Source organism: Scyliorhinus canicula, chromosome 9 (genome assembly GCF_902713615.1).
Source record: "Scyliorhinus canicula chromosome 9, sScyCan1.1, whole genome shotgun sequence".
NCBI classification, from domain to species: domain Eukaryota; kingdom Metazoa; phylum Chordata; class Chondrichthyes; order Carcharhiniformes; family Scyliorhinidae; genus Scyliorhinus; species Scyliorhinus canicula.
The window spans coordinates 144,451,318-144,467,711 of record NC_052154.1 but is presented as its reverse complement, the minus strand read 5'-3'; the positions used below and the strand labels follow the sequence as shown (position 1 = coordinate 144,467,711).

The 16,394-nt window shown below is 46.5% G+C and overlaps 1 long non-coding RNA gene across 1 annotated transcript in view; it reads left to right on the top strand.

The window, feature by feature from the left end:
• The window catches only part of LOC119971007, a 67,507-nt gene extending 53,564 nt beyond the window's left edge, over positions 1-13,943 (top strand). The window contains exons 3-4 of the long non-coding RNA XR_005461717.1: positions 9,790-9,919; positions 13,762-13,943. This is a non-coding gene — a long non-coding RNA (uncharacterized LOC119971007). The remainder of the gene's footprint in view (positions 1-9,789; positions 9,920-13,761) is intronic.
• Positions 13,944-16,394: the final 2,451 nt, after the last annotated feature.

The following is a 16,394-nucleotide window of genomic DNA, read 5'->3' as shown; positions in this document are numbered from 1 at the left end:
CTCCAAGCCTGTGCCGATCCAGATCCTTTATCTAAAACTGCCGCCTTCTTTCTAAGGATCTGTATCCCTCTGCTCCATGCCCATTCATATATCTGTCTAGATACATCTTAAATGACGCTATCGTGCCTGCCTCTACCACCTCTGCTGGCAATGTGTTCCAGGCACCCACCACCCTCTGCGTAAAGAACTTTCCATGCATATCTCCCTTAAACTTTTTCCCCTCTCACCTTGAACTCATGACCCCTAGTAATTGAGTCCCCCACTCTGGGAAAAAGCTTCTTGCTATCCACCCTGTCTATACCTCTCATGATTTTGTAGACCTCAAAGCGGTCCCCCCTCAACCTCAATCTTTCTAATGAAAATAATCCTAATCTACTCAACCTCTCTTCATAGCTAGCGCCCTCCATACCAGGCAACATCCTGGTGAACCTCCTCTGCATCTTCTCCAAAGCATCCCCATCCTTTTGGTAATGTGGCGACCAGAACTGTACACAGTTATGTCAATACATAGTAAGGAACATAGGCCCCTTAGAGAACGAGACTGGGGAAATAATGGAGAACCAGGAAATGGCAGAAGAGTTAAATAAATGCTTTATGTCACTATTCAACGTAGAAGACATTAACAACATTCCAAAAATACTAAGTAATTAAGGAGCAAAAGGGCATTAACTATCATTTGAGAAAAGGGAAACTAATGGGGCTGAAGGTCAGTAGGTCTCCTGGACCTGATGGGTGCATCCGACGATATTAAAGTAAGTAGATTTAGAGAAAGTGTATGCACTGGTAGTAATCTTCCAAAAATCCTTAAATTCTGGAAAAGTCCCAGAGGATTGCAAAACTGCCAATGTAACACTCTAATTCAAAATGGGAGGGAGACAAAATACAGGCAACTATAAGCCAGTTAACTTAAGATCTGTCACTGGGAAAATGTTAGAGTCCATTATAATGGATTTAGAAATGCATAATACATTCAAGCAGACACAGCTTGACTTCATGAAGTGGAAATCATGCCTGAGAAATTTGTTAGAATTATCTGAGGTGTTAACAAGCAGGATGGATAAAGTAGATGTAATATACTTGGATTTCCAAAAAGTGTTCAATAAGGTATCGCATAGAAGGCTATTTAATAAGTTAAGAGCCCATGATGTTGGAGGTAGTATATTGGATGGATAAGGGATTGACTAACAGAAGACAGAGAGCTGGGTAAGAGGGGCATTTTCAGGATGGCAACCTTTAACTAGTGGAGTGCCACAGAGTTCAGTGCTGGGGCCAGAATTATTTACAATATATATGAATGACTTACATGAGGGAAGTGATTGTACTATGTCCAAGTTTGCGGATGACAGTAACATAGGTGGGAAGGCAAGTGGTGAGGATGACACAATGAAAGGTTTCTAAATGTGGTAGCGAGCGGAACTGCAGCGAGTTTCCCGAAGCTCAGCCTGGCGCCGTCACCACAATCCAACATTAATTGGGCCAATTAAGGAGACCCCATGGACTTCACACCGCAATTCAAGGCTCAACAGCAGATTTGCCGGAACCGTGTACACACCCCACCCCCCCCCCCCCCCCCCCCCCCCCCACCCGCGCGAACATGGTAGTGCAGCTCCTGCACAGCCAACCCCACACAGCTCGCAGCCATGGCGCCGAGACAACCAGCCATGATTTGGGGATGCAGACCTGGAGAGGCTTCTAGTGGCGATCAAGGCCAGGTAATATGTCCTGTTACCCAGTCAGTACTTGGAATTAGACAGGGCAGCCAGTGCCACCTTGGAGGAGGTGCAGCAGCCGCCAGTTCGGACAGCGTCACTAGGAGGATCAGAACAATGCTGCAAGAAGGTCAGTGAGCTACACTGGGCCACATGGATGGGTTGGCACCACTCCCCCCCATGCGAATGTGCCTGGCACCGGCCCCGCCAGCACCATGCCGTGCTCTGGCCATCCATGCTGCACCCTCCTGAATCCCTCCGAAACTTTCCCCCCTTATCCACATGAACCACCCCCCACCCCAAGCCCCTACCCAAACTGCCCCCACCCCAAAAACGTCCCCCACCCACCACGATGATCCACGCGTATGACTGACAATGCCCTCTCTGTGTCCCTGCAGGAGAAGTTGTCCCATAATCGTCGGGAGAAGACCCAGACTGGCAGCGGGGTGCCGGACATCAGGGGCGAAATTCTCCGACCCCCCATAGGGTCGGAGAATTGCCCGGGGCCGCCGAAAAACTCGCCCCCGCCGTGGCAGAAATTCTCCGCCACCTGGGAATTGGCGGGGGCGGGAAACACCACCCGCCGATCGGCGAGCCCCCTGCGGCGATTCTCCGGCCCACGATGGGCCAAAGTCCCTCCACTGGGAGGCCTCTCCCACCGCCATGGTTTGAACCACCTCTGGTGGCGGCGGGATCGGCGGTGCGAGCGGGCCCCCGGGGTCCTGGGGGGGCGTGGGGCGATCGGACCCAGGGGGGTGCCCCCACGGTGGCCAGGCCCGCAATCGGGGCCTACCGAGCGGCGGGTGGGCCAGTGCTGTGGGGACACTCTTTTTCTTCCGCTGCCGCCACGGCCTCCACCATGGCGGAGGCGGATGAGAATCCCCCAGCGTGCATGCGCCGGTGGTGACGTCAGCGGCAGTAGTCAGATTTCTGGGGCACATCAGGTGGAGTCAGGAATGACCAGGCGATACAGCATTCAGAGGACCCAGCTGGGCCCCAGTCAGAAGCTGAGCCTCTGGACCAGGTTTACCCGGAGCTGATGCAGAAGTTAGGATGCAGCCATGATATTCAGAGGGGGGTGTCATCGACACTCCAGCAGTTTCATAGCCGATTGGAGGAGTCCCAGAGGCTACGGGCGCAGGAGATGTCACCAGCAATGTGTGGCACTGAGGCCAACACTGCTAGGGTGGTAACCACAGTGGTGAGCCTGGTGAACAACGTCAGCAGCATGAGTGGAGGTGTCCACGGCGTGCTTCAGTCAGTGACGGTTGTGGCTGAGGCCTCGATAGACTGTGTGACTCGGTGGGGGACGTGACCCAGTACCAGGTGGACCTGGATGAGGCGCAGCGGGACATGTCCCAGACTCAGATGGGAATATCTGAGGCGCTGCAGAGCTTGTCTCAGTCATTAGTGGCATTGCCAAGGCACTGCAGAGCATACAAAGTGGCAAAGATTAGTGGGAGATTAGAGGACTGGGAAATCTTTAGGGGGCAACAGAAAGCTACTAAAAAAGCTATAAAGAAGAATAAGATGGATTATGAGAGTAAACTTGCTTAGAATATAAAAACAGATAGTAAACGTTTCTACAAATATATAAAACAAAAAAGAGTGGCTCAGGTAAATATTGGTCCTTTAGAGGATGAGAAGGGAGATTTAATAATGGGAGATGAGGAAATGGCTGAGGAACTGAACAGGTTTTTTGGGTCGGTCTTCACAGTGGAAGACACAAATAACATGCCAGTGACTGATAGAAATGAGGCTATGACAGGTGAGGACCTTGAGAGGATTGTTATCACTAAGGAGGGAGTGATGGGCAAGCTAATGGGGCTAAAGGTAGACAAGTCTCCTGGCCCTGATGGAATGCATCCCAGGGTGCTAAAATAGATGGCTAGGGAAATTACAAATGTACTAGTGATAATTTACCAAAATCCACTAGACTCTGGGGTGGTCCCGGTGGATTGGAAATTGGCAAACGTGACACCACCGTTTAAAAAAGGAGGTAGGCAGAGAGCGGGTAATTATAGGCCAGTGAGCTTAACTTCGGCAGTAGGGAGGATGCGGGAATCTATCATCACTGAAGAAATAGCGAGGCATCTGGATAGAAATTGTCACATTGGGCAGACGCAGCATGGGTTCATAAAGGGCAGGTCGTGCCTAACTACTTTAGTGGAATTTTTTGAGGACATTACCAGTCCGGTAGATAATGGGGAGCCAATGAATGTGGTATATCTGGATTTCCAGAAAGCCTTTGACAAGGTGCCACACAAAAGGTTGCTGCATAAGATAAAGATGCATGGCATTAAGGGTAAAATAGTAGCATGGATAGAGGATTGGTTAATTAATAGAAAGCAAAGAGTGGGGACTAATGGGTGTTTCTCTGGTTGGCAATCAGTAGCTAGTGGTGTCCCTCAGGGATCAGTGTTGGGCCCACAATTGTTCACAATTTACATAGATGATTTGGAGTTGGGGACCAAGTGCAATGTGTCCAAGTTTGCAGATGACACTAAGATGAGTGGTAAAGCGAAAAGTGCAGAGGATACCGGAAGTCTGCAGAGGGATTTGGATAGGTTAAGTGAATGGGCTAAGGTCTGGCAGATGGAATACAATGTTGACAAATGTGAGGTTATCTATTTTGGTAGGAATAACAGCAAACGGGATTATTATTTAAATAATAAAATACTAAAACATGCTGCTGTGCAGACAGACCTGGGTGTGCTAGTGCATGAGTCGTAAAAAGTTGGTTTACAGGTGCAACAGGTGATTAAGAAGGCAAATGGAATTTTGTCCTTCATTGCTAGAGGGATGGAGTTTAAGACTAGGGAGGTTATGCTGCAATTGTATAAGGTGTTAGTGAGGCCACACCTGGAGTATTGTGTTCAGTTTTGGTCTCCTTACTTGAGAAAGGACGTACTGGCGCTGGAGGCTATGCAGAGGAGATTCACTAGGTTAATCCCAGAGCTGAAGGGGTTGGATTATGAGGAGAGGTTGAATAGACTGGGACTGTACTCGTTGGAATTTAGAAGGATGAGGGGGGATCTTATAGAAACATATAAAATTATGAAGGGAATAGATAGGATAGATGCGGACAGGTTGTTTCCACTGGCGGGTGAAAGAAGAACTAGGGGGCATAGCCTGAAAATAAGGAGAAGTAGATTTAGGAGTTTAGGAGGAACTTCTTCACCCAAAGGGTTGTGAATCTATGGAATTCCTTGCCCAGTGAAGCAGTTGAGGCTCCTTCATTAAATGTTTTTAAGATAGAGATAGATAGTTTTTGAAGAATAAAGGGGTTAAGGTTATGGTGTTCGGGCCGGAAAGTGGAGCTGAGTCCACAAAAGATAATCCATGATCTCATTGAATGGCGGAGCAGGCTCGAGGGGCCAGATGGCCTACTCCTGCTCCTAGTTCTTATTTTCTTATGTTCCTATGTCCCAGTAACTGAGGGACATCGCTGAGGGTGCAAAACCATGGTGCCGACGTTGGGGAGACACCAGGGCTGGCAGGGCCAGCTGAGGATCAAGCCAGCTGTCTCTTCATCCCGAAGTGCACCCCAGGGCCCTATGGGCACAGACTAGAAGTAGGGGGCACTATATGCTGACCTAGACTCGTCCTATGGAGTGGCAATGGTGAACACCTGCTCCCCAGAGTTCCACCCTGTTGACAACGACACATCTTGCAGTCTGCAGCCAGAACAGGGTGGCAGAGCAGCCAGGAGCCAGGGATGATGGCAGCAGCAGCAGGATCAACAGAGAGTCGAGGCCGCGGCCCATGTGCAAGGCGCCGCCTCACGCCCTGCCAACATGGCCACCCATCAGGCCAGGGTGAGACCCCGCAGAACCTAGTAAAGTGGTGCAACGGCAACAATCTATCCCTCAATGCCAGCAAAACTAAAGAGCTGGTCATTGACTTCAGGAAGCAAAGTACTGTACACACCCCTGTCAGCATCAATGGGGCCGAGGTGGAGATGGTTAGCAGTTTCAAATTCCTAGGTGTGCACATCACCAAAAATCTGTCCTGGTTCACCCACGTCGACGCTACGACCAAGAAAGCACAACAGCGCCTCTACTTCCTCAGGAGACTAAGGAAATTTGGCATGTCTCTGACTCTTACCTACTTTCGCAGGTGCACCATAGAAAGCATCCTATCTGGCTGCATCACAGCCTGGTATGGCAACTGCTCAGCCCAAGACCGCAAGAAACTTCAGAGAGTCGTGAACACAGCCCAGTCCATCACACAAACCTGCCTCCCATCCATTGACTCCATATACACATCCCGCTGCCTGGGGAAAGCAGGCAGCATAATCAAAGACCCTCCCACCCTGCTTACTCACTCTTCCAACTTCTTCCATCGGGCAGGAGATACAGAAGTCTGAGAACACGCACGAACAGACTCAAAAACAGCTTCTTCCCCGCTGTTACCAGACTGCTAAACGACCCTCTTATGGACTGACCTGATTAATACTACAGTCCTGTATGCTCCGCCCGATGCCGGTGTCTAGATATTTATATTGTGTACCTTGTGTTGCCCTATTATTTATTTTCCTTTTTTTTCATGTACTAAATGATCTTTTTGAGCTGCCGCAGAAAAATACTTTTAAGTGTACCTTGGTACACGTGACAATAAACAAATCCAATCCAACTCCAATCCCAGTGCCCCCGGGCTCTTTGCCTGTGAGCAAAGATGCCTATTCACCTCCTCGGGTCCCGCAGCAGTCCATCCGCCAGGTTCACGTTTTTGAAAAGGAGTACCAATCAGCTCCTCGCTGGGGAGGTGGCTGGATCGCAGGAGGCAGTTGGATATGGGGTGGCTCCCGTTAATTGGGCTTAAGCGGTGATTGCTGGTTTCTCGCCACACTATGGCAGGATCCCGATTTTGCCTACGGGACCAGGCCGCTTGCATCATGAATGGTTTGGCACCCAACACGGTTCTCGTTTTTGGCCTCTTCCGCTATTTACCGGCCTTGTTTCGCCCTCACTTGGGTGAACTGGTGGCCACCGTGGCCATTCCATAAGACCATAAGACCATAAGACATAGGAGCGGAAGTAAGGCCATTCGGCCCATCGAGTCCACTCCACCATTCAATCATGGTTGATTTCAACTCCATTTACCCGCTCTCTCCCCATAGCCCTTAATTCCTCGAGAAATCAAGAATTCCATAAGACAGGTTGGCACCCAGCACCCGCTTGCTGCCCATAGGGTCCTGGGGTTCACCTCGGGACAGAGGGAAGGCCGGACTGAGCATTTGACTTGTAATTCCACGTTTTTATTTAAATAAAATTTATTTAAATAAAATTTCACCATCTCAGAGCATTACTCTGGTTTCTGGATTACTACTTCAGTAATAATACCACTACGCCTCTCCCTCCCCAAATATAATTTGAAGGGTTTCTTTTTTTAAAATAAATTTAGAATACCCAATTCATTTTTCAATTAAGGGGCAATTTAGCATGCCCAATCCACCTACCCTGCACATCTTTGGGTTGTGGGGGCGAAACTCACGCAAACACGGGAGAATGTGCAAATTCCACACGGACAGTGACCCAAGGCCGGGATCGAATCTGGGACCTCGGCGCCGTGAGGCAGCTTTGCTGCCCACTTGAAGGGTTTCTATTATAGTAACTAGAGAGCATCGTCTTTCCATAAAATAATATGCAGCAGATGTTGTGCTATTAATAGCTGGATGTTGGTGATGATTTTAATGCCGTTAAGTGTAAAGTGAAGATCGCCTGATTCTTTCTTGTTGGAGTTGCTTATTGTCTGGCATTTGCTTTTGGAGCAAATATTACCTGCTGATTACTGAAGATGTCTCTGAAGAACCAAGATCCTTGACCTAGTGAATCCAGGATCCACTGTTCAATCAGGGGCGGGATTCTCCGACCCCCCCGGGGGTCAGAGAATCGCCCGGGATGGCGTCAATCCCGCCCCCGCTGTGTCCCGAATTCTCTGCCCCCCGAGATTCGGCGGGGGCGGGAATTGTGCCGCGCTGGTTGGCGGGCCCCCCGCGGCGATTCTCCGGCCCACGATGGGCCGAAGTCCCGCCGTTGACAGGCCTCTCCCGCCGGCGTGGTTTAAACTACCTCTCTTACAGGCAGGATTGACGGCGCGGGCGGGCGCCGGGGTACTGGGGAGAGCCGCGGGACGATCTGACCCCGGGGGGTGCCCCCAAGGTGGCCTGGCCCACGGTCGGGGCCCACCAATCGGCAGGTGGGCATTCTTTTTAGAAGGTTGAAGCATTTGCATCCATCTTAATCTAGAAGTGCTTGGTGGATCCATCTCGCCTCTCCGTGAGATCCTCAGCATCACTTATGACGGTCTTCAGGCAATTCAATTCGCTTCACGTGATATCAAAAAATGGCTGAAGCCACTGAATAATGCAAAGCCTATGGGCTCTGACAATATTTTGGCAATAGTATTGAAGACTTGTGCTCCAGAACTTGCCATGCCACTGGCCAAGCTGTTCTAGTACAGCAACAACACTGGCATCTATCTGGCAATGTGGAAAATTGCCCAATTTTCCCACAAAAAGCAGGACAACCCCAATCCAGCCAATTACTGCCCAATCAGTCTATTCTCGACCATCAGCAAAATGATGGAAGGTGTCATCAACAGTACTATCAAATGGAACTTACTCAGAGATAACCTGCTCATTGACTCTCAATTTGGATTCCGCCAGATCCATTCTGTTCCTGACTTCAGTACAGACTTGGTATAAATATGGACAAAAGAGCTGAGCTCAAGAGGTGAGTTGAAACTGACTGCCCTTGACACCAAGTATAGCATCAAGGAGTCATGGCAACAACTGGAGTTAATGGGGATTAGGAGGAAATCACCTCATTGGTTGGAGTCATACTTAGCACAAAGGAAGATGGTTGTGGTGGTTGGAGGTCAATAATCCAAGTCCTCGAACCTCACTGCATGAGTTCCTCTGGATAGTGTCCTGAGCCAACCATCTTCAGCTGTTTCATTAATGGCACTTCCAGCCATCATAAGGTCAGAAGTGGCCATGTTCACGGAAGACTGCATACTGTTCAACACCAGATACTGAAGCAGACCAGGTCCAAATGCAGCAAGACTTGGACAACTTTCCGGCTTGGGGTGATAAATAGCAAGTAACATTCACGCCATGCAAGTGCCAGACAATGGCCATCTCCAGCAAGAGAGAATTTAACCATCTCCCCTTGACATTGCTGAATCACCCACTATCACCATCCTGAAACCAGAAACTGAACTGCACCAGTCACACAAATGCTGTGACTACAAGAGTCCGTCAGAGGCTGAGAATTCTGTTGTGAGTAACTCACCTCCTGACAGTTCCGGATTTAGGCTTCAGCTAACGTAACTACAGCTTAGGGTCTCACAAAATGAAATGCCTCTAAATAAGAAAAAAAACGGACTCAATATCATGTTTTATCATAATCAGTTGCTAAATAAAGAACATATGGGAAAATGACTCTCTAAATATGTACTTTATGTTCTAATATGGTAAAGAAATGCATATATATGGCTGCACATTTGCCAGCTTAGTTCATCATCTTGTGCAGATAGAACAATAATTCATCTCAACATTTCATGAAAATACATTGAAAAATATTGAAGGCAAACCATGAAAGGTTTTGTTCAGTTACCCCTATTGCTATCAACAGAATTGTTGTCTCTGCTTAAACGTGTCCAACGTTGAAGTTTTAACTTATATATTATATATAATACCCAGTAGCCCACTGGTTCCAGCTGCATGGTAATATCAATTGTGCCTCTGTCTGAGAATCCCTTCTTTCTTTGACACAAGGTAAATATCTACATTATATGTATGTGTGTAAGTACAGCAGTTCAACATGTTTAGAAGCTTTATAAGGAATATCTAGCAAAAGTAAACCTGCTTGATCGTGGACTACAAGTGTGTAAATAACCAGAATAGGTTTAAAAAAAGAGAAGTCAACGATGATAATGTACCTAATGCTGATGAAATGCAAGAGGCTAATTTTCAGTGATTTATCTAAGACGGATGCATTTGAAACCAATCTGAAGAAAAGAGCGATCATATATGAAAATATTGCAAACAATTTTTCATTTTTGGTTAATTTAGATGTCTGGGAAAATAGCTGCACAAAGTGTAAAACTTCTGATGAAAGACTACCCTGAAGATGCTAATAAAAGCAAAATACTGCGGATGCTGGAATCAGAAGAAAACCCAGAAAATGCTGGAAGAAAATAGGGTAAGTGGGCTGGATTCTCTGTTTGGGAAATTATGTTCGCTCACTGGAAATGAATTGCCTCAAATATGCGCACGTGCTGGCAGCGGGAATCATAGATACATAGAAGGTAGGAGCAGGAGGAGGCCTTTTGGCCCTTTGAGCCTGCTCCGCCGTTCATCACGATCATGGCTGATCATCCAACTCAATAGCCTAATTCTGCTTTCTCCCCATAGCCTTTGATCCCATTCTCCCCAAGTGCTATATCCAACCGCCTCATGAATATATTCAAAGTTTTACCATCAACTACTTCCTGTGGTAATGAATTCCACAGGCTCACCACTCTTTGTGTGAAGACGTGTCTCCTTATCTCTGTCCGAAATGGTTTACCCTGAATCCTCAGGCTGTGACCCCTGGTTCTGGACACACCTATCACGAGTAACATCTTCCCTGCATCTACCCTGTCTAGTTCTGTTAGAATTTTCTAAGTCTCTATGAGATCCCGCCTCATCTGAACTCCAGCGAGAACAATCCCAACCTAGTCAATTTCTCCTCATATGACAGTCCCGCCATCCCTGGAATCAGTCTGGTAAACCTTCGCTGCACTCCCTCGAGAGCAAGAGTATCCTTCCTCAGAGAAGGAGACCAAAATTCCACAGAAGACTCCAAGTGTGGCCTCACCAAGGCACTGTACAATTGCATCTCTGCTTCTATATTCGAAACCTCTTGTAATGAAGGCCAACATACCATTAGCCTTCTTTACCGCCTGCTGCATCTGCATGCTTACCTTCAGCGAATGGTGCACAAGGACACCCAGGTCCCACTGCACATGCCTTTCTCCCAATTTACAACCATTCAGGTAGTAATCTGCCTTCTTGTCTTTGCTTCCAAAATGAATAACCTCACACTTATCCAAATTATACTGCATCTACCATTGGTTTGCCCACTCGCCCAATCTGTCCAGATCTTGCTGTAGGATCTCTACATTCTCATCACAATTCACCCTTCCACCTAATGGTATCATCTGCAAACTTTGAGATGTTACATTTTGTTCTCTCATCCAAATCATTAATATATATTGTGAATAGCTGGGGTCACAGCCCCGACCCCTGTAGTACCCCACGGTTACTGCCTGACAATTTGAAAAGGACCCATTAATCCCTACTCTTTGTTTCCTCTCTACCAACCAGTTTTTTATACACCTCAATACATTTCCTCCAATCCAATGCGCTTTAATTTTGCACAATAATCTCTTATGCGGGACTTAGTCAAACGCCTTCTGAAAGTCCAAATATACCACATCGACTGGCTTCCCCTTGTCGACTGTACTGGTTACATCTTCAAAGAATTCCAACAGATTTGTCAAGCATGATTTTCCCTTCATAAATCCATCCTGACTCTGACTTATCCTGCCACTGCTTTTTAAATGTTCTGCTATAAAGTCCTTGATAATGGATTCAAGCATTTTCTCCACTACCGATGTTCGGCTTACTGGTCTATAATTCCCCTGCTTTCTCTCTACCTCCCTTTTTGAATATCGGAATGACGTGAGCTACCCTCCAATCTGCAGGGACAGTTCCAGAGTCTATAGAATCCCAGAAGATGACCACCAATGCATCCACTATTTCCAGAGCCACCTCCTTAAGCAATTCACTATCTCTTGCAAATGTATGCGTGGTGGGGTTTGCAAAGGATTCGATCACAAATCCCACTATCAGGCCACCATTTAGATTAGGCGGCCTGATAGCGAAGTCAGGTGGCTGGTCTCGTTGCACAATGCAATTCCACACCCCTCCCCAACCACGGGATTTGCTGGGTCACACCCCCCCCCCCCCCCAACCACAGTTCAAGAGTGACCCAACAAGGACCAGGGACCCCTATAAGAGAGACCCCACCAGACTCCCATAAGAGAGCCCGCCCCATTAGAGACCCCCATTAGAGAGACCCCAGCCAGAGACCCCCCTTTACAGAGACTCCCACCAGAGACCACATAAGAGAACACCCCACCAGATACCCCCATTGGAGAGACCCCCCACCAGAGACGCCCCCATTACAGAGACCCCCCCATTACAGAGACCCTCATCAGAAACAACTCCAGCAGTGGGTGGCAGAGAATCCAGGCCAGCATCTCCTATAGTACAGCACCTCCTCAATAATGTACTTGCTCGAGTCAAAAATATAGGCATATTCCTTTAAATGTGGAATTACCATTTCACCAGAATTAGAAGTCACAGGAAATCTTGCTAAGGGGCGGGATTCACCCCTACCCGGCAGGGCGGGGGGTCCCGCCTAGACAGAATGGCGTGAACCACTCTGGCGACGGGCCGCCCCAAATGTACGGAATTCTCCGCACCTTCAGGGGCTAAGCTGGCGCCGGAGTGGTTTGCGCCCCGCCGGCCGGCGTGTAAGGCCTTTGGTGCTGCGCCAGCTGGGGCCGAAGGGTCTCCGCCGGCCAGCGTGGGTCCGCGCATGCGCAGGAGCGTCAGTGGCTGCTGACGTCATCCCCGCGCATGCACGGGGGGTTCACCTTCGCGCCGGCCATCGCAGAGGCCTACACGGCCGGCGCGTAGGAAAAGGTGCCCCCCAGCACAGGCCCACCCGCGGATTGGTGGGCCCCGATCGCGGACCAGGCCACCGTGCGGGCACCCCCCCCATGGCCAGATCGTCCCGCGCCCCTCCCAGGACCCCGAGCCCACCCGCGCAGCCAGGTCCCGCTTGTAAGGGGCGTAGTCCAATTTACGCCAGCGGGATCTGCATAGAACGAGCGGGACTTTGGTCCATCGTGGGTCGGAGAATCGCCGAGGGGGGGGGGGCCGCTGTAAGCGGCCGCCAACCGGCGCGGCGCGATTCCCGCCCCTGCCAAATCTCCGGCGCCGGAGAATTTGGCAGCCGGCGGGGGGTCGGAGAATCCCACCCAAGGTGTTTGCGAGGATTGTGTGAGGGGTAACATATTTAAAGTACAGAATGAAAGAAATAACTCAGCCGTAGTAAATCAGGAGCTTGATAAATTTAGAGTGGTGAAGGAGGGAGCTGGGAAACATTGAAAAGAATCATAGTTCCAATCAGCCTCAGACCAATCACATCCAGAAATCATGCATTTAATAACTCAAGGAAAATATAGATGATATATATTCAGTAACAAAAACTGTGCATTTATTTGAATTTCTCATGGGGTATAACTACACATTACAAAGTGAAATGACCTCTATTGCATTAAAGTGCATGATAAACATTTATGCATTGGTTGTTATTGTTTCATTTCTAAAATTATGGCATTAAACAGGTTAACCACTCTTATTTTTTCTGAAGGACATTCAATACTTTCAGACCTATTGAAAACACATTCGATAAACACTCCTTGTGAGGTGTCATTAAAATCTTACTTTATTGCTGTATGTCTACACATTATCAGCTCTGCCGTATGGAGTTCAGTATTTATAAACACTCAGTTAGTGGACCATGAAACGGTCTTGTATGGTCCACTAAGCACTCCTTCTCGTTAAATCTCCATGATTCTGGAACCAATTATATAGAGGATATGTCTCAATTTGTTCTCCATTAATGCCACATTGGCTTGCGAGGCAGGCCATATACCTAGTGCAGATATCCCAAGCTCATGAAATTGATGAACTGAGACTTACTACTAGTCCTGACTTTAGCGTCTGGAATTCCAGTCTAAGGTTACAGGGAATGGCTTTTGACCCAAGATTCAACTTTCACAAGCACAAAAGACCCCTTTGCATGTTAGACACTCCATGGTTAAAAAAGCACACACAACCCAAAATACTGTACAATATGTAAGACTTCACGATCACGTTGTTCATACATGTCAGGAAACCACATCATTAATCCTCCGTCTGTTTCAGATTGATTTATTGAAGATCACTGCAATCAAATACAAAGGCAGCGTTGGACAGGTTTACAAGGTTATTTGTTGGCATCTATAATCCAGTATTTAAATGGCATCGAGTGCAGTATTAAAAGTGAGCTAGAGATATCAGAAACAAAGTCCAACCTATTACGTCCTGAGAATTCGATTGAACCTTTTGGTGCCACTCATCAAAAAAATAGAATGGATTTTTATCCCCACCCCCACCCACCCACCCCCCCCCCCCCCTCCCCCCCAACCCCCCCGCACCGGTGGGATCTCCCATTCCGCCAAAGTCAATGGAGTTTTGAACAATTCGTATATTTTACAGCCCCGCCCCCACCACAACAAGGCGATAAAATTCTGCCCATTGCAAATATGCAAAAATTGAGATCTATATTATAAACCACCTGTATATTAATAAATGAATGTACCATTTCTGCATATAATATTTTATCATGATATTATTAATGTTTATTAAAGTTTAGTTCTCACTGAATAACCAATATGTATCCCTCAACCAACATCACAAAGGCAAATTATCTGGTTATGATCGTGTCACTTTGTGTGGGACTTCAGGAGTGCTAATTGGCTGCTGCATTTCCTAAATTACAAGACAGATTCAAAACTTAATTGGCTGAAAAGCACTTTGGGATGTCCAGACATTGTGAAAGGTGGTATATAAATGCAAGACTTTCTTTTCATATAACAAGCTATTCTGCTGGGATGCTGGAAAATTGGAACAGTAAACAAACATAATTTCTCATTTAAATGGATAATAAGATGTGATAACGCCACTTTGCCATGTCAATGACACAACTCTGTCGGTCTTTGCATTTTCAGGCTCAATTGACTAGAAAATATGCCCCTGAACGCCAACTAGAGGGCTATTATTTTGAATGAGTGTCCCACACCCACAATTGGCAACTGGAGTCAAGGGAAAGAGAACAAAATAGATAAAAGGGTTAAGGATAGATTCTTTTAAAAAAAAGTAAATGTTTTAGAATATCTACAATAACGTGCATGAATTAAATTAGGGGAGAGAACAGGGGTATATGGGATTAACAGGGCAAAGGAATAGAGAGCGTCAGAATAGAAATCAAGAGAGTGGCTGGCAAGGGAGGGGAGGGTAAATTATTTTAAGGACATGAACTAGAGGTCAAGAGATAGGTGGACAAGGGATTGGAGGACATGGGGAATTAAAATGTCTTCCAATATATTTTATATTGAAAATTATTCTTGTGTTTACTTTAATTGTTTGGATTTGATATTACGTGATTAAAACTTCTCATATTAAGATTTGTTTCAACATCACAGAGTATGACCTCTGAACATTAGTCAAAACTGGACAGTCCAGAGAGATTGGAACTCCCTGGAGCTGCTAGCAGTCTAAGGGCTAAGAGATTAATCTACGTATAAATTAAAATGAGGAAAATGAAGGTTAGCTCGAAAGTCAATTTGATTCATGAAAATGCACATGCATATTTTTTCTGTTTGCCTTGTAGTGGTGAAAATAGTCCTAATGTTATAAAAGACAGCATTTTCACATGAAAGCTATTTGCCTTGTTGACCACAACTCTTAGCTTCCTGATCTCCATTCCTATATAAATAATATAAACTGTTATTTTAATCAATTAAAAGTTATTTTTTAACTTGATATCAATCTGGTAAACATATGTTGGAGCCATAACCTACTGTACTGTGCGAAGAGTTATGTGACACTACGCAAAAATGTTTTTATTTCTTGATAGCCGTCCAAATAATTGTGATTTATTTAGTCGCCAGCAATAAAATTGGATAAACATAGATAGCCAATATAAGCTTTGTGTCCATTGAAGACTACATACTTCATTTCCTTCACAAGAGACAGCGGTAACATATTGCAGATTTTTTGCAGCTAATTGTAAGGATTAGAAATGGGTTCTAAAGTCAAACGTCTGCAAATACCGGACAATGTTCTATGAAATAAGATTCCGAGAAAGCATCCCAGAAAGATTATAGTCATTTTGATGGTCTCTTCTTCACAATGGTTTTCAACAACTTCATTTGAAGATTAGTGGATTAGTGGGGAAATCTGATTAAGGTCTTTAGAATTATGAAGGAGTTGTGAATGATAGATATGGAGAAACCGTTTCCACACCTGGGTTAGGTAACAACATGGGCATAAATATACAGTAGTGACTAGCAGAGAAAATATAGAATTTATGAAGAATCCCATTATGCAGAGAGTGGTAAGAATGGGGAACCTGCAGCCAAATGAAGTGTCTGAAGCAGAGCAGTAGCATTGATGTGTTTAAAGGCGAGTACTAACTTGAGTAAGAAGGGAATGGAGAGATACCATGGCAGGATAAGAAATAGGAATCGGAGTAGGAAGTTTGTGGGATGGTGCTGGGGTTTTGAACACTAGGATTGACAATTGAGGTCAGTTGGACTGTTTCTGGGCTGTAATGGTGTCAGCCTAACACAATGGTAACAATTTTGCCCTGTCAATGAAAAGATTCTGGATTTAAGCCTGAGCCAGTGCAGTACTGAGGAAGTGTGATGCTGTTGGAGGTGGGGCCTTTTGGATGCAAATTTACATTGAGGCGCTTGGGTCTGTTAAAGTTGATAGAAAAGATTTCATGGTATCAA